General features: G+C 32.4%; 1 protein-coding gene across 8 annotated transcripts in view; it reads left to right on the top strand.

Annotated features, from left to right (window-relative positions):
• The window catches only part of LOC126745325 (C-type lectin 37Db-like), a 501,974-nt gene that overhangs the window by 283,382 nt on the left and 194,252 nt on the right, over positions 1-24,340 (top strand). The window lies entirely within an intron of this gene.

Raw genomic sequence — 24,340 nt, 5'->3', positions numbered from 1 at the left:
TACCGCAAAGTAAAAGCTAGTTTTTCATCTGGGGTTATAGGATACGGATATTTATTTGAAAAATTTCTCGTTATATCATCTTTTATCATATCCAGAATATATTTAAATTGTGAAATGTTTAGCCTAAAAAACTCCCGAAACTTTTTCTCATCCTTTAATAAATGCTCATTAATAAGTATGTTAAAACATCCCTCTTCTCTTCTTCTCTTAAACATGGGATGAACTTCCGAAATTTTTTCGTAATTTTTGAGTTCTATCAATATTTCCTCCTCTTTATCGATTTCTTCCAATAAAAGATATAATAGCAAGTCGTTTTTATCCATAATAAATGTTATTTCTATCGAAAAGAGGTATCCGCTTTCTGTCAAAGATCGTACACAACTGACGCGAGAGAAAACACTAAACTTGCGTCAACCACATGCGTTAGACGCAGTCCATCAGCCGCATGCGTCCGCCGCTTCAAAGAAAACGTACTTTAACGTAGACTTAAACAAGCCGCAGAGTCACAATAATTGCCTAACATTTCCACAACTTCAGGACTCGAACATGAGATTAAAAGAGAGGCTGATCAAGCACTGAATATTGAGATGTGTCAAACAGATAAAAACAGATACCTGAATCAATTATATAAAGAAGTAGAAGATTGTTTAAGAAAATATAGCAGATAACCCGTTCCTTCGCACCAAACCATAATGCCATCAAAAATGAGAATGGGATCCTACGCACAGTCAGATAATACATAGATATGGGAGGGAATACTATTAATATTCTGATGATTGAGAAGGATGTGGAAGAATCACATTATACAGTGTGTCCCACTTAAGGGTTAGCCACCCCTCTAAAATTTTACTCAACTTACTTTAAAATTTACCTCAACTTTTTTTGTTGGATAGATGGTCTCACTTATGAGCCAAGTTTGACATTTAGAGAAAGCAGGTCATGGCCTACTGTAATCAAGTTTGAACTGCGAAAAATCGAGAAGTAGTATTAGCGATATTTAGTTTTGAAAAATGGTACTGGATTATTGTTTAGGACCATTTAAAACATAAGTGTACCAAATTTGGATATGTTAGTATACAGGGTGTTGAAATAAAATGGAGTCAAATTTTTAAAAGGCGCAATAATATTCCTAATCAAATACGAATATTTTTTAAATTTTTGGCTAATTGGCATGCGTCTTGAGAACACAAAGCTTGGAAATATCCTTCAATAAACAACAATCGATCATATTATCATACTCTTTTGGGCTTCACAATAATGCAACTTTATTTATAAATTTTTTAGTTTTATTTCATTGTTAGGTTGCAATTTACACTTTACTAGTTACTTAATAATGTAATGTAGGCTAAGCATCACAAACTGAAAATAATTACCTTAAGGAATTACCTAACACCAAAGATACTACTGGTATTTTATCTTTGCTAACACTCAAATTTAAAAATTAATGCTACAAAACTAAATATTAGTTCCTTCAATATGTCCTCCATTAATTCTTATACATTTTTCTATGCGTCTTCTGTTGTTTACTACCACCCTTCTTAACTGTACCCTGCTTATTTCATTACACTCTTGTCTAATGCGCTCACAAAGATCATGTAGAGTTTGCGGTCTTGATTTGTACACTTCGTTTTTAAGGGTTCCCCAAAGAAAAAAATCTAAGGGAGAAAGGTCGGGGGAACGTGCTGGCCACTGAATTAATGGACTGTTTCATCCTATTCATCGATTCGGATAATTTTGATTTAGCCAATTCCGCACTACCACTGCATTGTGGATAGGCGCACCGTCAAATTGTATGTGTGAGTTTCTTGTTTCGGCTAACGGCAAATCATCGATTACGTCACTAAAATTACCTCCCAGGAATCGAAGAAAATTAAGTCCATTTAGATTTTCATTAAAGAAAAACAGCCCGATTATATGTTCGTTCAAGATACCGCACAATACGTTAATTTTCTGCGAATACTGCCTTTTACATTGTATCACCCAATGGGGATTTACGTCACGTCACATTCTAATATTTTGAGATGACACAATGCCGTTTGTAGTAAATGTTGCCTCATCGGTGTATAAAATATTTTTCAAAAATGTAGGGTTAGCCAAATACTCGCCTTGTAACCACAAACAATATTCCATCCTGCGTTCTTTATACCCGTGTTCCAAAGTGTGAAGGAATATAGGCTTGAAAGGCTTCTTGTTATTTTTCTTTAAACACCTTTATATGCAATTTTTGGAAATCTTTAAGTTGGCACTAGCAACTCTATTGCTAGATTGCGGATTAGTATTAAAGTATAAAAATTTTTTTTTTGTTACGATGTAAATGAGGACGTACTCCGCCTACTGAACCAGACTGATCAAACCCGTAGTTTATTCTGGCTATTGTTGGATGGTGGATGTTTTTATCAGGATGTCTCCTGTTAAATTCCGCCGCAGCTTCACGAAATGTTCTAACTCCATCGCCAACTAGCCGCACTACTTCAACTCTTTCGTTTAAATTATAATCACCCATAATTGTTCGACAAGCAGTCAAAATGAACTAAATGCTTGAAAACTTTGACAAACTATCAGAAACATTTTCTTTCATAGTTTCATTTCATTTTCTTTTCATTTCATATACTTGGGTAAAATTCCCACAAAATAATTTTTAACCAGACACAATCATATCTTTGAAATTTACCAAACAAACTCATAAAAAAACAAACAAATTGAGCCCAAAATAGTATGATAATATGATCGATTGTTGTTTAGTGAAGGATATTTCCAACCTTTGTGTTCTCAAGACGCATGCCAATTAGCCAAAAATTTTAAAAATATTCGTATTTGATTAAGAATGTTATTGCGCCTTTTAAAAATTTGACTCCAATTTATTTCAACACCCTGTTTACTATCATAACTAAATTTGGTACACTTATGTTTTAAGTGGTCCTAAACAATAATCCAGTACCATTTTTCAAAAATAAATATCGCTAATACTACTTCTCGATTTTTCGCACTTTAAACTTGATTACAGTAGGGCCACGACCTGCTTTCTCTAAATGTCGAACTTGGCTCATAAGTGCCATTTTTGACCATCTATCCAACAAAAAAAAGTTTTTGAAAATTGGTCAAGAAACAAAAATTTTAGAGGGGTGGCTAACCCTTAAGTGGGACACACTGTAGATGAAACACATTTTTAAAAAAGAATCTGAGATACTCAGAAGTGAAGTTGAAATGGCAATCAAAAGACAAAAGAGCCATAAAGCCAATGGCATAGATAATATATCCATCGAAATGATTTGAGCCCTAGATGACATCGGTCTAGATATAACGCATCGAATTTGCCAAAAAATATAAGAGATGCACGTGGCCAGAGGACTGGACAATATCGATATATATTCCACTTCAAAAAAAGGAGCACGGGACTTATGCAGGAACTACCGCACAATAGCACTGATCAAACAATACTTATACTAGCAAGGATAAAACTATTTCTACTACCTGAAACTCTAGAACCACAGGCAGGTTTCATCCCAGAATGCGGCATTGAAAAACAAATATTGAACATAAGACAAATTATAGAAAAATCCAGGGAATTTTACTCTATCGATTATAGCAAAGCGTTTGCTCTGGATTGGAGGAACTTGTGGCAAATTCTCTCCGAAATGAGAGTGCCAATGGGGATCAGAGTGAACAGGTTAGGGGAACCAACTGAAAATTTCTGTCTTACAATCCTATTTAATATACAGGGCGTCCCGACTTCTTATATACGATTTTTTTTACCTCTGTAAATGATATTAAAAAAAAGTTAAGACAAAAAGTGTTTTTTTATTTTATTTTATTGACAGTATTGATAAATGAACTGCATTGGAAAAGGAAAAAAAAGTTTTCATTGTCAACTAAGTTTTATTTAAATGGAACGCTTTGTATATTTAACAAAATTTTCACTCTTCTTTTAATTCTACATACAAAATGTAAATATTAATGGTTTTTGAGAAAATTGCTTTTTATGATGATATTATTTAGTTCTTATTCAATCTACTTTTAAAAAAGTTAAAAAACGATTAGGTGTAAAACTGGAATAATTTTAAAAAACTTTTATGTATTTTTATTATCTGTACATGTTTAGGTATACTTTGTGTAGCTATTTTAGGATTTTTTATAATTTTTTACTTTTTTAAATATTTTTTACATTTTTTTTATCATAGAGAGATTTTTTAATGATTTTTTTTTTGACATTTTATACATTAAATTTTATAATTTATAATAATATTTTTGACTACTTACAATTTTTAAATTGTATTAATCTGTATATATTGTAGATATTCTATTCTATTTATTTTTTTTTTAAATTTTGTTTTGTTTTTCTTTTCTTTAATTGTGTTTTGTGTCTTTTTTGTTTTACAGCTTTGTTTACGAATTGTAACAATTTCTTGACAATAAAGCATTGATTGATTGATTGTTGGCAACACCACTTGGTTGCGGCTTGCAGGCGGCGGAATTTTTCGTTTTTATTTTTTGAACCGGGAGTCAGCAACCTCACTTTGCTGTGTTACTGCACGTTGCATTAATAATTTTTGAGCGTTATTTTCGTGTTTTTTTCACTATGGCTGTTTATACCCCTTCCGAAAGAGTTCAACTAATTAAATGGTTTTATGGAGGCAATTCGGCAGTACAATGTAGAAATTTGTTTTCAGTAACATTTGAGAATAGACCGATTCCTTGTGCAAAAACGGTTTTAAATGTGAAATCATGATGGAAAAGGTAAATGAAAACGAATATTTTTAAAAAAATTTTGTTTTCTGATGAATCTTAATTTCCATTACATGGCAAACACAATCTTACATTATTCGATATTGGTCTCAGGAAAACGAGCAAAGAAGTTTTCAGTTTCGTACCCAGTATCCTCAGAAATTGAATGTTTGGGCAGGTATTTTGGGCGACAATGTTATAGGGCCATTTTTTATTGATGGCACTTTAAACGCCCAAAAGTACCTGAGTTGCTGCAAAACCAAGTTCTTCCTGCCATTCAAATCCTACCTGATGTAGACCTGGGATCGGTTTATTTTCAGCTAGACGGCTGTTCTGCTCATAACGCGGCTAGGGTAAAAGAATATTTAACAAATATAAAATTTAAAATAAATTTTTCCTAACCGCCTTATTAGTGGGACTGGCGATATTAAATGGCCTCCTAGATCTCCAGATTTGTCTCCAAATGACTTTTATCTGTGGGGTTACCTTAAGCAGACCATTTACAAGCATGAATTTAGTAGGCCAACAAATTAAGAGGAGTTGCGAAATAAAATTGTCGAAGGTGCCAATTCCATTTTACCTGAAACTCTTTTTGGAGGTGCGAAATAGTTTTTACGATAGGTTAAGTTTTTGTTTAGCGAAAAAAGGCGGTTTATTTGAGCCTTTTATTGAAAAAATGATATGTTGTTAAGTTTTTTTATTAAAGTTTTATTTCTGATTTTTTAATATATTTTTAACAGAGTTGATATTTTATTTTTTATTAGAATGTCGCTTTAATTTTCATTATGCAAAACACAGCATATCAAACATTTTAAGATTGCAATTCTATGCGGGTTTTACACATTGTCATGTCTGTAAAACCCGCATTAGAATAAATATTTTAAAAATGCTTGGATTTTTGCGTAATATTTTGGGACATTTTGTCGCCAAACACAAATAATATAAAACACAAATACACGCGGAACCAGCACGTTGGTATTTTACATAACGAACAAAAATGTATTATCTCGTAATTCAAAAAAATTTCGGAAACTTTCACGAATACGTATATAATAATTTTTAATTACGCATCTTTTAGCATTAAAATATATAATACAGTGTAACTTATAAGGCAAATATGGAATATTTTTGGATTATTCAATAACAAATTTGTTACTTACTTTATGCATACTAGGTACATTTTAAAGTTTTTTCTAAACTGTGTTTTACATAAAACTTCATAAACATATTTTAAGCCTTACATAAGTTGAACTAAATAATACAGACTATGTAGACAAGGCAAGACATTGTAGTATAGGAATTTTTACTGCGATATTTTAGCTGTTCTATTTTATCTAAAAAAACATTTTTCTCATCTGGATAATAACGACGTAAGGTAGTTTTTCTTTCCCTATTTAAAACAATATCCAATAGTTTTTGTTTGTAATAAGACTCAAAATTGACAATAACAAAATCAGTTAACTGGTTTAAATTAAATGCCTTAGTTCTTTCCAGTGGGATGTCTTTAAAAATTATGAACATAACTTCCACATAATTGTTGGTATCTGATTCACGAGTTATGAATTTCTGCCTATAATTTAAACACCAGCTTTTGATTTTGTTATCTGCCAAATAAAATTTGTTAATATAATTTGAGAATTGTGGATATTTACATTGCTTAAACATTATTTTTTTATTTAATTCAACGTCTTCTTCACTTTTAGATTCCAAATGAAAGAACAAAGCAGCAGTGAAAAGAACAAAGCAGCAGTTCTGATTTAGGCCAATGCTTATTTAGCACATGTCTCTCAGTTAGATCATCGTCAGTCAGTATTACATTTGGAAAAATTTTCACGGGCATAATTTCTATTTAGGTGGAAACTGCTAAATCAAATAATTCCTCTTTCTGCGAACTAGAAATAACACACCCTACTGGAATACCTCCTGTCGGAGATACAGTTGCAAAAAAATAAACCTTATGATTTTGCACGTCACAGTTGCCAGTTGCATCCACGAATAATATTTCGGACGACTGAATAAGATTATATGCAGCTCTTTGCATAATAGGTGTACACAAACAAACGGCATAGTGATTCCCAGATCTTACTATTTTAGACATGGTTGAGTTATTATTATCTAAATTGCGCTCTAATGTATCTAGCATTCCTTCCCCAGTACGTTCACCATAATTGTCTTTGAAATGCTCAGCCCACAAATTTGAAAAATCTGATTTAGTTGGACAAACGTATCTATCTAAAACATAACGTTCATATTCATCGCCTAGTTCTTCCATTTTGATAGCGATGAATGTGTGGTACGCAGATGCTGCTGAATGCCCCTTTTCAAATAATTGTAAAATCTCTTCTTTGGTGGCTTGTTCGACTGGCCTTTTTAGAAGAGCTTCTCCGCTACTTATAGTATTGTTGTGATCAAAGTTAAGTGTAATGATACATGGCCAAAATTTTATATTCTCTGAATTTTGTGGTCTAGGATTTTCAAGAACTACTTTCATTTTCGCAGGACAGTTGATGTTACGAGACTACTTCGTGGAGCGAGATTCTTTTACATTGAAGTGACAATGGTAGTATTTTCTTAAAATATTTTTTCTCGATCTTGCGACTGGTGTTTTTACAGTGGTGGCGCATCGCCAAGTAACTTTTGTTACCTAATAAATATGGTCACCCATTCCTGTAAAGAAATATCACCTACGACACTGCACCGCAAAAATAACAGGACACTCAACATTTTTTCCAGAAGATACAATACAAACATGACCTAGTTTAAGTACTCATAACTCCTTTAATAATTAAGTTATTGAGTCGTTTGAAAAAGAAAATTATTTTAGAAAAAATGCTGGCTATAATTTCAATCTCTGTGGTCCTTTGGTGTTGGATAGTATTTTCTACAGAATGCTTAAAAATTTTGTCACATCTTTTGTAGTTGAATTCTTATGGACTCGCTTGCTCCAAAAAATTTAATCGCCGTGTAGAAAATACTGTCGTCGCTGATCGATTCAATAGCTTAATTTTTAAAGGAGTAATGGGTACTTAAACTAGGTCATGATTGTATTGTGTCTTATGGAAAAAATTTGGGTGTCCGGTTAATTTTGCGGTGCAGTGTATATTTTCTTTGCATAAAAAACCCAAAAAATAGTTGTCAACTTCCATTCCAAAATGCAACTATAGATTTATATCTAAACCACTAACATCAAAACAGTGTGATGTTTATGATTCAAAAATATATTTATTATTTTTTTGAATTTTTAGTAACAAATCTAATAATTCTAAAAATGACCCTGTGTAAGCTACAGTGTATTTTTTTATATTTTCCTATAACCTTTGGAGTTTTTATTTAATAAAATATTAATGAATTTTTAAGTCAAAAATTTCTGGGTTTCTTTTATAATTATCAGATAATTTTATTTATAAAAAAAAATAAGCATCATAAAAACTAAACTAATAAATATTATTTATCCAAAGCATTGGTAATTTTTAAAGGAAAATAGCTAGGAAAAAGCACAACTAGATATAAAAAAACTGATAGGTATATATTAACTGAAACAAGTATAACCAAAAAAAAATGTGAATAAAAAAATTATGAATTCAGTAAAATGATACTGAATAAATGGATCCGCCAATTAGACAGTCTCAATGTGAATACTGTGATATAATATGCAGAAACTTACTATAGAACTACCACCGTCTAATAGTCTAAAGATATTCTAATTATTATTATATTATTAGAATATATTTAGACAGTGGAACTACTATAGGTAACACCCCAGCTCAAGCGCGCCAAGTGATTAACTGATAGGTTAAATTGAAAATCAAAAACGCGCGAAATTAGTAATTTATAGGTTAGAACAAAAATTAAACATAATAAACACACTTACTTCAACCTCTTCGACTGTACTTATATCTATTCTGAACTCGTTGGGATTCACGTCAAAATAATTATAATTAACTGGCCTTTTGTCAGACATTATTTAAATTTTATATTACCCTGAATGCAAGCTATAAACTGAATAGACGAGGATACAATTTAACACAAGCAAGCGAACAAATCTACTAACTTTTGTTATTTTATAATGTGCCAACGTTTCAATTCCGTGTACATATTTTGCCTACGCTAGAACAACCGATGCAACGAATCAAGCCGAACGAGCTTAGCGTTGGCAGAATATGAATATGCGGCCGGGGCGGTGCTCTATCGCAGCACCGAACATAAACTAGAATAGAAGGATCACTCTAAGCGCCGCCCAAAATGTTGCCTTTCTCACTCGCTTTTCGATGCTACTCTTTTTTGCTGCCCGGTGGCGACTGCGTTATACAGGGGTGTCTTCAATATTAGAACTATAATAGCGTTGTGCGGAAATTTTGTACTTTAAAAATGCCGGCGATATGTTGCGTAGATGGCTGCAGGAGTAAAAGGGAACCGGGAAGATCATTTTTTCGATGCCCGAAAGATAAAACTAGGTAATATAATTTAAATTAATTATCTATACTTTATTTATTAGCTTATCATACTATTCTGTTTCGATATTATTTTTTTTTTAATTATACCTTTAGATGTGAAACTTGGAAACTCGCATTAGGGTTCCTGGGTACGCATAAATATGCCTAATTAACACCTGAGCAGTGTTATAGTAAATTAATTATTTGCGATTTACACTTTCCCGTGAACAGTTATATGAAAAATAATGTCAAGAGTTACCTGCAATATAATGCTGTGCCTTCGCTGAATTTGCTAAAAAATAGTAAGTATTTTAACCGAAATTAAAAACTCCTATGCCATTTTTATAGGTAGATTTATATTTTTAGTGTATACCTCTGTATGTTTAAATTTTAATAAATATTTTAGATGAGGTTAGAGATTACAAAGAGGCCGCTGTGCAAACGGAACAAGATCAAAACGATGCAAAATCATACAAAAATGTTTCTCTTCAAACACTTGATTTTGCAAGAGGTCAAATAGAAAGTATTTACACATATTATACCTACATTCACAGTATAAAGAACAAGATTTATTCTATTTTATGTTTTATTTTATTAATTCTAGTTTATGTTCGGTGCTACATTACAGTATAAGCAGGGGCGAGCTTAAATACCCAATAATACATAGGTATAAATATTAAGATATTTTTTTATATATTTTATATGTAAAGATATTATTGATTATTTTCAATATTCATGTAAAATTTTTAGAGGTTACTAAAAATTCGATTATCCATTAATTGCAAATGGAATGAACCCTCAAATTAGGTACTTAGCTTTAACAAAAATATAAGAAAAACACTTAATCGACATAAATCCTATATAGGGTAGTCCTCCGGGAACTATGGCTATGAAAATCTTAAAAATCTGGCAACAATTCCGGTTATGCCGGAAATAGATATCAACTCCGTTAATTTCAATGCAACACCCTGTATATTACTACAATTTTCCATTTTGTGTAAAAAATCTAAACTCATTTTATGTTTAATATCTTAAACCAAGTTTAACCGTTTTTGAGATATTTCAATTTTTAGTTAAAAAATGACGTTTGCCAACCATAACAACATCGTAATTTTATTAATCAATATCAATCAAAATAAGTTAATTTTTTAAAATGGAAACACCCTATTTTTATTTTATCGTAAATAAAACTAAAACTAAAGTAAAAAATATGTTTGTTGTTATGATAAATACCAAACTAATTTTAACCCTAAAAAAAATACATGAGAATTTCTTATGATTTATGATATTTTTAATCACAAAGTCTTCAATTCTGATAGTTTTTTACCTCTCTTTGCTCATGTTTATTCAGTAAAACATTAAGAAAGAAAGGCTGTTAGCATTTATTATTTACCTTATAATTTTCATGCACAAAATGTTGTCACCAAAGTGAAAATAAGGAAAAAGGAAAAAATTAGCTCTTCTGTTTTTTGAAATGTGCATCTTTTTACCAATAATGATGATGGATTAAAGTCTTTTTACTCGTCTGAAATGTATATTCTGACTGTAATTTTTTTCTATGATAGAAAAATGTCCCAGAAAAGTCCATTTTTACCTTTAATTAAAAAAACTACGTACCTTTTGCATCCCTGGCACAGCTCGACACAATATAGAATGATTGCGATTTTTTTAGATATTAATATTCTTTATAAATCTTTTAGATATTAGTTCATGGTATAAAGATATTTCTGTCCAAACAGACGCTTTTGCTAGAGGTATGTATAATAACAAAAAATTTAGGCACAACGTTCAATTCTTGACATTTTGAACCATTTACATTAAAAAAAAAAGCCACACGATGATTTTTGTCCAGAAAAAATTTAAAATCGGGCAATTTGAATTAAAAACCTCCCACTTTCGATATGAATGTAAGCATTTTTTAAATGAAATTACATTTATATATTCAAATTTCGTCAAAAGTTATAATTAATATCACCATTATTATTTTTACTATTAATACTTTATAATAACAAATTTATGTATATAAGTTAAATAATTTTTGAGGCATGTATTTATAAAAGTTATTACATATTTAAAAAAAGAGGGAAATAAATATTCTTTATGTTCCTTTAAAACTTTTTTTATGGTAACAATCTGTTAATTCTGTCTTATTATTGATTTGATTTTTACTTCTTCCGTTCTTATTAAAAGTAAATATCTACTCAACCTTACATTAAAAAGGTGAAATATATTAGATTTAAGCCACTTGAAGAAAAAAAAACCTAGTATAAAAAAGACGGTTTAATTGAAAAATTATACATCAATGATGGCGCAAATATTTTCCTTTTGCTGCAGTTTTTTGAACTTTCCTTAAAAAAACAAGTACAAACACAGGGTGTTTCTGTTTTTTAACTGAATCGTCAATATAATATTTATTGGAAATTTTAGATAAATCTACACAAACCGTATTGGCCCTCTCAGCCAATACTCCAAGAAAACGAAAATTAAAGGAAGAAACGAAAACACTGAAAAAAGCTGCAACACCTTGTACATCATCAAAAAAACGAAAATGCCAAATGGAACTCGAAACAGGAATAACTATAGAAGATATTCATAAATATTTTGAAAAGAATTATTCAGAACAATCGTGTAATGCATTAAAAATGCAGCTAAATTTACTAAAAAAATCGCCAAGAGGTTGTAGGTATACTGATGAATTCAAGAAATTCGCTTTGAGTGTTTATTTCTTAGGTCCCAAGGCATACAAACAATTTTCAACATTTTACAGGTTACCTTCAAAAAGCACACTTAACCGTTTTACCAGAAAATGGACGATAAACCCAGGTTTTAATGAATTTATATTTGGTTTACTTAAACTTAGGATAAAAGTATTTAAAGAAAAAGAGAAAGATTGCATCATTTGTTTAGACGAAATTACCTTAAAATCACATTTGTTTTATGACATATCAAGAGATACAATAGTGGGTTTTCAGGAATCATATAATTCATATAGCACAAAAATAGCAACCAATGCGTTAGTAGTTATGGTGCGTGGGATAGCCAGTAACTGGAAACAACCCATTGCATATTTTTTCTATAATTCCACAGCACCTTCGGAGGAGATTAAAGAAATTTTATTTGAAAGTGTCAAAAAATTAAGTGCAATAGGCTTTAACGTGGTTGGAGTTGTTTCAGACCAGGGATCTAATTTTAGAAAATTAGTTACTAAACTTCTTAAAGTTACTCCAGAAAATATTTACTTCTTTGTAGATGATATAAGACTTGTTTACTTGTTTGATGTACCACATCTTCTAAAATCTACTAGAAATAATTTCTTTTCCTACAACTTCCGGTTGTCAGAAGGGACAGCAAAAAAGTGTTATTTAGATACTTTCTATGAATGTGACAAAAAAAAGGAATATAGACTTTGTCATAAGTTGACTAATGAACATCTATATCCTGGCAACTTTCAGAAAATGAAAGTAAAATATGCGGCGCAAGTCTTCAGTCATTCGTTAGCAGCTGCCCTTGAGACCTATATAGATTTTAAGGTTTTACCACCAGATGCTTGTGTTACCGCGAAATTTATTAAAACAATGAATAGTTTATTTGATTTATTAAATTCTTGCCATTTAAACAATTTTGACGCTTTTATGGGCACTGAAAAACAATTGAAATTTCTAGATGAAATCGAATCTATGTTTGATAATTTGCAGGTCATAAAAATTGTTAAAAAATCGGGCGAAGAACAATGGGTTGAAAATGTTTAAATAAACAAATGCATTTTATATACGGATGGAAATTAACGATCAGTTCCATTAAAGCCTTGTGGGAAATCTTAAAATCTAAAAAGTATACATTTTTGCTTACGAGAAACCTAAACCAAGACTGTATTGAAAACTTTTTTGGGCAAATTAGAAATTGTTGTGGTAACTCTAGAAATCCAACACCAATACAGTTTTCAAGAGCATTTAAAAAATTATTTACACTTAAGTATTTTAATCAAGTTGACGGTGCAAATTGCATAGATAATATAATAGAAGTTTTATTAGAAATAACACCTGAGCTATTAGAAAAGTGTAAAAAAATAATCCCAGAACCAACAACGGTGAATCCATTAAAAGTTTTTACAAATGATTATAGAGATATATCTAGTACTGATGGTAATGCGTTGGTTTATGTTACTGGCTACTTATTAAAAAAAAGTTTGTTACATCATTCGTGTGAAGTCTGTTTAAATTATATTGACCGCCATAATTTAAAAAATGAAGCAACAGTATTTTTAAAGTCGAAAGCTTATTCTAAAGTTAAACAATTTGGAGGGTTAAATGCGCCTCCTTTACAAATCGTAGACTTTATTATAAATTTAGAAAATATTTTTGTAGAAAAGTTTAACAAAATGGCAATCCCAAATTATATTGGAAAAAATCTCAAAGATTTGTTCAAAAATATTTCGTTTGTACACCCATGCGAATATTTTCCTTGTGATTATTTTGTATCTTTATATATTAGGGTCCGAATATATTTTACTATAAAATTTGCTAACAGACAGATTAAGGAACAAATAAAAGAAAAGAATAAGAAACAAAATATGAAATTAACCATTTTAAAAAATTTGTAAAACGTTACGTATTTTATCTAAATTATTTAATTTGGATATATTTTTTTGTTGCGTTATGCCTTTTACTTTGTAACTATGTACATAGTAGCTACGTTATTCCACATTTTACCCATATTATTTTGTGATTAGCTCACCTTGTTGCACTCGTTTATCTGTTCTTAAAAAATATAGAGTCGGACAACATTTATAAATAAAGAAAAATCTTGCCTGGGAGGCATTTTCTTTTGGGAACAGTGGTAGGTCATTGATCACCAGAGAAAAATCATTTATTACCTCAATCGTAGCCTTTATCACTGGTAAGACTGATTTCATAATATTTTAAACAGTAATATTACATAATTTACTGCTGTGATTAATGCATATTATTTAGTTTATCATCAAATAATAGAGTACTGTTGGATAAAAATAAATATTTTTTTCATTGCTTCTTAAAACTCGAGCTATAAAATATTAAATATAATTTTATTATGACACCATAACTCTTCTATATTTAGAGTGTCGGCCGCCTTTTTTTATTGGAAAGACTATCCGACTCAATACAGTGAATAGTAAAAACAATACGAGGTCTCAACTCAGAGCTAATCAAAATTCTTTTGTTAGTACAGGCTGAAATATCACTAAACATTGTGTTCAAGATAAGAATAAACATCATGGAAATCTCTGTAATGGCAAATAATACCAGGTTATATAAATGGAGGAAAGTCTATATACAATTTTTTTAAATAAAAATGGATGAGTTCACTAAAAAAATACACGCTTTTCTCCAGTATTTCTTAAATATCTCGGAAAATTGAGATCCTACAAAAAAATCTAATAAACAAAAGTTGGTTTAAAAATAAAAGATTGGCTTTTGTTTGATTTATCTAGGTGCTATAGGCGCTGAGATACAACTGTGTGAACATAAACCCTTTTTTTAGATAACAAAATATAATGACGTAAAATAATAACGTGAAATAATTTTTAAAAATCACGTTTTTTAGACAAATATCTAGCACATTTTTTTAAGTATGGACTATCAAAAACTTTAAAAATAAACTTGATTGTAAGTCATTAGCATGAAAATTAAAAAAGTTAGGAATAAAATAAAAATAATTGCAGTTTTAAAAAAATTTATTATAAAAAATTATGTATTTATTTTAAAAATTAAAGCGTAGCCTTCTACAATGGACTATATATAGGTACCAATAATATGTTCAAAAAGTGTCAGCGATTTAGAGTACATATTTTTTTTAAATCGTGATTTTAATCTAAAAAAATGCAAAATTTTTGGTAATATTCTGTTATTAGTGTTGGTTTTTAATAGTGAAAGCTATCCGATTTATTATTAGCTGCATTGCAATCATTTGAATGATATAAATTTTAGCCACTTATACCGTCTAACCATACTTAAAACTGCATTTTTTTCGTCATTAAGGGTGGTTTTTAAGGGTTTAAGTTTCAAAATATTGATGTGTACTATAATCCCCAATGTAAAACTATATTTATTTTGCATATTTATATGAATTCTAGGTTGTAAAACACCTATTTTCGTTTTATTTTAATTTTAGTGGTTTGTTCTTTTATCCCCTATTTAAAAAGCAAATAATTAGGCATTTAATAAGTTTTTTTTATTTAACTGCCTTTTTATACTTCACTGTTACCGAGTTCCATATGCTGAGTGTTGTTATCACATTATTATGTAAATTTTATTAAATATTTAAAAAATGGGTATATTAACGAAGTTATTATTAATTAAGTGTATGTAATATTAGGTAGGTAGTTTCTTGGTCAGTTAAGAAAAGAGCATGAAAGGAACGTAAAGCTAAGATTTAATTGTGTACATTCTAATAAACTTAATTTTAAAGCTATCTACCAAGTGTTTTTCTTACAGTTATTTGTTCAAAAGAGATACTTAATAATATTCTTTCAATTTCATTTTAACAATAATACAAAGTGCCTTTAATTTCAAAAAATTCCATATATTACACGCTGCCAGCCGCGATGTACGAAAATATTCCTTATTAAAAATGTTTCAAACACCCCCCGTATCGTAAAGGATTGCCGTCGAAACTAAATAATGATTTACGACCGCGTAAAAAAAGTCGGCACTGTTTAGAAGTCCCTACTTCAAACGGCCGCAAGAGAGTGAACCTACTGTCTTGTTCTTTATACTGTGATCGCAGGCACTCGTACACGCGCGACGTTGCAAAATTTCGCCTCTATGCGGTTTTCTATAAGGAACGAACGAAAACACGATCTGTATATAATATATGATATATATTATACATTTCTGATGTAGAATTATATAAAGAGTAAAAATTTGGTCAAATATACATGGTGTTCCATTAGAAAAAAAACTTAGTTTACCATAAAAGCTTTGTTTTTAAGACACTCTGTACATTTACCAATACTGACAACAAAATTAGTATTTCCAAACGAACACTTTTTATATTAACTTTTTTTTCATATCATATACTGGGGCAAAAAAAATAGTGTGCAAATAGAATTGGGACACCGTTTGCCGTATACAGGGCAAATGGATTATACGAAAGACCACTATACTAGGAGACGGAAATAATAGTCAGTGACGTATTTTCAGCTTTAGGGCGCGCCAAGTGAAGCAAGGGAAGAGGGAAATAAATTCAGTGGCGGCAACAATTTCTCTTTAGTTATTATTTATAATGCCTATTATAATGGGATAGTAATAAAGAGGTAAATATGTACTTCCTATCTCCAGCTTATTTCATACAAAGAGCTTCTAGTTTTAAAAGATAAAATAATTTGAATTTCACATATGGGCTTAGTACCTTTACTATATTTATAAATTCCTATTATATATATAATTCCTATTATTCTGTTTTTGAAGGTGATAGACATTGGTAGAGTAGTAATAAATATAATTACAGTTTACACTTGATAACGGTTGGGGATACTACCAACCGAAACGTCGTGTTAAATGTTAAAATAAAGGCATTGCAAGTTCGAGAACCTATTTATTACTTTCCTATTATTCTAATTACGGGTAGAATTTTTAGTAAATAATCAGCGTCGCAAACCCTAAAACTCTTTCAGGTAGGTCAGGTACCTATAGTCTGCAGTACTAGCTATAAGGGTTGTATCCCTAAAATATCCGTTACGCACGTATACACACTTTAGTTCTCAGGTAGGTTATAAATTGCAGCATAGAGAACTATAACAAAAGGTTTGTTTATTATATTTCTCTAAAATAAAGGCTTTTTATTATATTTCTCTATGAGTTGCAGTGCTAGGTTACCTATAGTTGGCAGTACTAGGTACAAGGGTTGTATCCCTAAAATATCCCTTATGAAGGTATACCCACTTTAATTTTCAGGTAGGTTATAGGTTATTATTTTAAAACACTTACTTAAACATTAATTTGGATTATTATTATAACCTATTATTAAATTACGTATTTAAAAGAAACACAAAGCCAAAGTCAAACTAAAGATAATAGACATAGTTTTCTAGGCGATTTCTGTCTCTGTACGCAACCCAGCCCAACTCTCTCTCTCTCTCCCTTATCTCTCTTCAAAGCCGACGGTGCCTCTTCGGGATTCCTCGCGCGATTTGGATATACGGGTTTTCGGACGTATGGGGTTCTCCCAAAAAAACAATGTTCATGTAAAATTTTTATTAAAAAAGAACAGACAAACTTTGTAATAAGATTTTGTATTTGGGACAACTAAATAACGTAAAAAATTATAAATAACTATGAAATAAAACTTATATAGTAGCGAGTATACTATGATAGAGTAGTCATTCGCTATCTGATGCGGTCCAAGAATCGTCACTATCACTACTTTCGAAACCAGGAGTGATAATAAGAGGTTCAACCATAACTTCAGCTTGCGTATCCAAATCCCACATTTTTTGTTCTTCTTTAATGACGTGCCCAATACACTTCTTCCAATCATCTGCTGTCACGCCATTAATAGCTTCACTTAACAACAGCTTAACGTCATTTAATTTAAAGGTTGTATTTTTTCTCGCAACTTCACCTTTTATCTGCGCCCATATAAGTTCTATCGGATTTAGCTCACAGTGGTACGGAGGTAATCGCAATAGAGTAACTCCACATTTATGCGCCATTTCATCGACAACATATTTAATATACCGGTCTTTATGTACCCGGACAATATCAAGCAATTGTACTTTTAGCAAATTTTCATCAAACTGGATGTTTTTTGATTTTATTCAGTCTATTATGTCGGCTTTTTGCCAAGCAGACGTAGGTAATTTTTCTACTCGGCGACTGTGATACGGCGCATTGTCTATAACGATCACCGAACCGGGTTCCACAAGCCGTAATACTGATGAAAACCACTTTTCAAATACGTCACTGTTCATATCTTGATGGTAGTCGCCACTTTTTTTAGATTCGAAAACGTTAAGCCCGCCATCCAAAAATCCAGAGTTACTACCTATGTGGGTAATAATCAGACGACGGCCCTTACCGGAAGGACATTTCAAGCCTGTCGATAACCCGTCAAGGAATGCTTGCCGTGAGCTTGTGACATTTAAGTCCTGCCATACTTTTGAGCGAGTGTGTCCCTCATTTAACCAAGTCTCGTCAGTATAATAGATCTTATTCCCTTTAAGCCTATGGTCACGTATTTGTTTTAAAAATTTTCTTCGCCACAACACAATGTCATCTTTCTCAATTAAAAAGCTTTTGCGATTTCGCTTCAAATACCGGAAGTTTAAACCGCGTAATGTTCGCTTTAAAACTCCAAGGGATATTTTGGTTAAAGAATCATCATCATCTACTTCAGCCTTAATTTTCTTTAGTGTTGGCATTTCATTTCTAAAAAAAAAACTGTGCACTTTGCGGCGAAGTATATATTTTATATCATCCTCTAGAACAATTTTCTTTCTACCTCTTGTTTCCTTTTTTTGCTTCTTGTTATTAACTTTAAGCGATCGGAAAACTGTCCTAGGACATAATTTTGTTAAACTTCCGCACAAATTTGCTGCGTCTTCGGCACATAAATCGGGATTTTAAGCGCGAATACTTTCATATACAGTTTTTACCATTGCATGTTCGCCCATAGTTAAATGTTTTTTCACTTTTTTTGGAGGAGGTTCACGACTAGTCGAAGCTTCTCCCTGTTCCATTATACTAAAAATTAATATTTGAAATACACTTTTTTCACAAATTTCACAAACAAAAAAACAAAAACACCGTATTAAACACCGAAGAAAAATACTGTAAATTAATAATATTATAAGTAATAAAATAAATTTATAATATATATTAATATATATTACTTATTATAATAACGTATAATAACGCAAGCAACTGCAACAACACTAAAATAAACAATAAACCCGCAAACACGCCCATGGGATGTATCAAATCAACGTATAACAAGGAAAGCATGTTTCTGCGTTTATAGGCGTTGCCATTCTGTTAAAAGTAATGACTGTTTATCTCGCTGCCCCATTTACCGCGAAACAAGAGAGAAAAGGACGAGCAATATACTTGGCACCACTGCGCGATTTATGCGAGCAAGGCAGGCCTATGACAACAGCCACTGAGTTCACACAATTGGAGTAGGCGCGTGTCACCGGCTTTTAATGGATTTTGTATTTAGGGAATTAAATATTATTTTAAGCCACTCTAGTTGTGTTGCTTGTTGGTTTTTTCTGACGTCACTGACTGTTTGTTATAAACGACTTCGACTATACACATTTTTATTAATATTTTGGTATCCAATACCTAATAGATACTTCACAAATATGCCGTCTTTTATAATATTTTAACCTAGAAGGATGACACCATTGACACCTGACTCGTCTGTGAAAGGAACAATTTAAATGTCCTTTTTTCTAATATATGTGACCCACTTCAGACTTCTTTATCATTTTTCAGCTAATAGGGAGTTTTTAGTCTTAATAGTATTATGAAAATGTAAATACGTTAATTATTCTGCTAGTTTTTGTACAATTTTATTAGTATTGTGTAGTTAAAGTTGATTCGTAGGGTTTCTTTAGGGTTCTACTTACGTTTGGTTTATTATTTTCATCTATAGTGTTTAGTTTTTAGGTAGTTCATCTTGTTTGAGAGCCCCATTTTGGCCCCAATTTAGGTTATTTAGGTTATATTATTGTAAATCCCTGTAGTTCTAATTTTCTAGAATTTGTATACTTGCTTGCTTTGACTGTCAGTATTCTCCTAAAATTATTGGTCTCTTTGGGCAAAAACAATGAAGATAATTCTAAATATTTCGAAACTGTTCCATCAGGTTTTAAAAAGGACGCGCTTCGTGACAAATCATTCAGTTTTAATTGTTTAGTCAGTTTTTACCTTGGAAACAATTAAACGACAGTCAAAGCGAGTTAGGTTAGTGTTTTTGACGTTGACAATAAAAGTATGTTCCCGAATTTCGTTACAATTGGTGTCAGAAGTGGGATATTTGGAAGCTCATTTTAGTGGATGCCTTTAACAAGAAGTCAGGCCAAGATGGAGACCGAGAAATTGATGGAGCTGCTATTAAGGAAGTTTGACGAGCAAAAAGTAGAACAAGAAGAACGAGACCGTAAACAGAAGGAAGAACAAGAACAACGAGACCGTAAACAGAAGAAAGAACAAGAACAACGAGACCGCAAACAAGAAGAACGAGACCGTAAACAGAAGGAAGAACAAGAACAACGAGACCGTAAACAGAAGGAAGAACAAGAAGAACGAGACCGCAAACAAGAAGAACGAGACCGTAAACAGAAGGTAGAACAAGAAGAACGAGACCGTAAACTGAAAGAAGAACAAGAAGAACGAGACCGCAAACAAGAAGAGCGAGACAAGAAACAGGAAGATTTACTAAAGACAATTAAATCTGACCTGAAGAAGGAAAATGAAGACCTGATAAGGACCATGAAAGATGACCTAAAGAAAGAAAATGAAGACCTGATTCGAATCATGAAAGATGACTTACTTAATTTAAAAAATAATCTTAAAAAGGAGCAGGAGGAACGAGACAGAAAACAAGAGGAACGAGTTTTACAACTTAAAGAAGATCTGGAGAAGAATCAGAAACAATTAATGACTAACTTTGAAGCAACAGTAGAAGAAGAATTGGGGCAAGTACAAAAAAAGATCCAAGAACTAGAGATGAAAGTAAAACGGACTCCTCTTCATCCCGATCCTGGAATGCAAACAATGATGAAAGTAAAGCCACCAAAATTCGACGGCAAAGAAGCTTGGAGTACCTATTTGAATCAATTTGAGGCCGCTGCTAGGGGAAATCGCTGGGATAACGAAGAAAAGGCAATCAATCTTAAGCTAAGCCTTAGAGGAGAAGCTACAGAAATATTAAGAATGGTGCCATCTGAGGATCAGCTCAATTTCGACGTACTGGTGCGTACCTTAGAGATGAGATACGGTGAAGCCCATCTACAACAAGTGTACCAGGCTCAATTGAAATCTAGAAGACAACAACTCGAGGAAGGACTCCAACAGTTTGAGGCCGATGTTGCTCGATTAGTAAATCTGGCTTACCCTTCAGCCCCAACAGAGTTCCGAGAACAAATTTCTATAAATTGTTTTATTGACGGAGTTCGAGATCCAGATACTAACCACGCTCTAAGGATGGCTCATCATAAAAGTATATCAGAAGCTTTGGCCCATGGACTAGAGTATGAGGCAGCTTTTCAAGCAACTAGAAGGCAGACACGAATAAGACAAATCAGAACTTCGGAAAGTGATCTCGAAGACCGCCTAAAGAAGATTGAATCATTATTAGCGAGGAAACCTAAAAGACCATTGCAATGCTGGAATTGCAATGAGGAGGGGCACCTTAAACGTCAATGCCCCAAGCCTTTAAGAGATCCAAGGAACCAGGAAAACTTCAACTTCAAGCTGGCTGGGTGCTACCAAGCCCCACGTATAAGACTAAACCGGCTGCCACATCCTGGAGAGAGCTTGGTAGTACCGGGAAAAATATGCGACCGTGAATGTGAGATAGTAGTGGATACAGGATCAAGTCATACTATCGTGAAGCCGAACATCGTAGCACACTGTAGGCTCTCAGCACCACCCAATTTAATTCTGGAGTCTGCAAATGGAAAAAGGATCCAGATTCTTGGATTGCACGAAGCTACAGTCACCATTGGCTTAACAACATTCCAACAGCCAGTACTAGTGGCAGAAATCATGGATGATGTCATATTAGGATTAGATGTTATGAATGCTCAGCAGTTTAAAATGGATGTATATAACCGGATATTGACGACGAGAAATGAAGAGATTTTTATGCACCACCTATATGAAGATAAAGTAAATACCAGAGTCGTTAAGTTATTCAAGGATGTTACTATACCAGGAAATTCAGAGGTGGTGGTTTATGCTACAACTGGAGGAAAAGAGGGAGAAACTGTTTTGATTGAGCCCATGGAAAAATGCAAACTATATGGTCAAGGAATTTTTCCAGCCAAGACGTTAACTACGCAGAAGAAATCTACTATTTTGGTTCGAATGGTAAATTTAAAAGGATATGATCAACACCTGAAACAAGGAGAGAACATTGGCGTATGCTCTGAAGTAGTGGCAGTCATGAAAAATGCTGATAGAAGTCGTTATTTAAACAGACCTTTTTCTGTATGTTTACAAAACCTATTTGAAGAATCTTCTGCCAATTTAACCATGGACCAGTGTAGTAAATTGCGACGTCTTCTTGAAGAAAATCAAGATGTGTTTTCCTTGCACGATAAAGACCTGGGAAGAACTGATTTGGTGCAGCATCGAATTAACACTGGAGACAATACTCCGATTAAACAAGCACCTCGAAGAATTCCGATAGCTAAACAAGGAGAAGTTTCCTCAATGCTTTAAGAAATGAGGACACAAGTCAAATAATTAGTGAAATGTCAGTGTCAGTATTAGCTTAAGGAAGATTTTTATTCTGAGATATGCAGACAACACAACTATTTTCGATAAGTCTGAAGAAAAATTGTTTTGACGTGGGCTTTTCCACGGCCTGGTTTTCTGGGTTGTTAATTGATTTCGTCAATAAAACACTGGTTTTTACTGCAATTACAAATTTTAATGAAGATTTGAAAGTAATTTATATTCTAAAATTCTAACCGAATCTACAAAGAGAGGGTGCAACGTGCACACACGACTTCTCCGACAAGAATGACAGACAGACCCAGTGGCGGGGTTCTTAAAATTATAGCCTACGTATATGCATTGGCGTACTAATGTACTCAACGCAAAGAGTCTTTTGATAATGAAATGATGATTTTAAATTAAAAATAAAAGAATAGGTTAAGTCTAGACAGGAATTGTATTAACTATTAGATAGAATAGAAAACATCAGCATATAGGCAGGTCTCAAAATAAATAGAACAAAGACAAGGATCATGGTAAAAGATAGAACCAAAAGCTAAAACAAGCTAACGAAAATAAATATTATCGCTGTTGTAAATTAGCGTATGTACCTGGGATCTGCAATAACCAATGCACTGAGGTGCACAAGGATGCACTGAGGAAACTAAACGTAAATCAGCTATTGCAAAAAATACAATGGCTAAAGTAACTAAAATCTGGAAAAGACACAAAATTGCGATAACGATCAAAATAAGACTAGTCAGATGCACTCGAGATGTTTTGCTGTAGACGTATGCTCAGAATGCCTTAAATAGGTCGCAGAACAAATGTGTCAATATTAGAACAATTGAATATTAAGAAAAAACTGAGAATCAGGTAACAGGGCAAACCATAGGCTTGTAATGGACACTTATGTTTAATAATTAAGCTAAGCAATTGCGACAAATTCATTGTTATAATATAAGAGGCCATTGACACCTTCAAGCCATACCAAATTATAATACTTCAAAATTGCAATAATAACATATTAGGAAATAAGAAGATCTATACGTGTATGCATTACTTATTGGTTCAATGTACTTAAATTATTGATGACCATGACTATTTCGGCGACTGTATTTTTTGATGAACGTTAATTGAATATATTCCGAGCTATGAACAGAATAAGTTGTGTATAATTAATAAGGGCACGTAGTGCTACCCCCGAACCTGTCCTGATGGGAATAACCCAACATTACATGGCGACCCTGTCAGTCCCTACGTATCGCGCTAAATTTTAAAAATTGTCAAAAAGAAAAATTAATGTGAAAAGTAGACAAGTGATCAAACAACAATGGGAAAAGGCCAGTCGAAAGAAAAGGAGGAAATAATAATCGCACAGTCAGGAAATAGTGAAGGTACAACGGCTAATGGAAGTACAAGTACTGAGCTTTCCTTAATTGAAGTTGTGGAAGTTCTGGCTGTACCAGCATTAGTATTAGCCATTGGCTGGTACTGTCTTAGAAGGTCAAGAAGAGCACGAATAAAAAGTCAAATAGCAAGAGAGATTGCAAGAAGCCAGCAGATCGCGTAAGAAGGTAAAACTGGTTGTTACACACCGGAGCCAGCACCGAGGGAACGTTCCTAGCAGTTGCGCAATGCGGCTAGGGCGCAACGAGGGATACAAACTTGTAAATATTAACAACCCCCGAATCTAAACATTACATGGCACACATCGTTACATGGCAACACATTACATACAACAACTCCCACGGGATAAGT

Source organism: Anthonomus grandis, chromosome 15 (assembly GCF_022605725.1).
Source record: "Anthonomus grandis grandis chromosome 15, icAntGran1.3, whole genome shotgun sequence".
Classification (NCBI taxonomy): Eukaryota; Metazoa; Arthropoda; class Insecta; order Coleoptera; family Curculionidae; genus Anthonomus; species Anthonomus grandis.
This window is presented reverse-complemented; position numbering and strand designations above follow the sequence as displayed.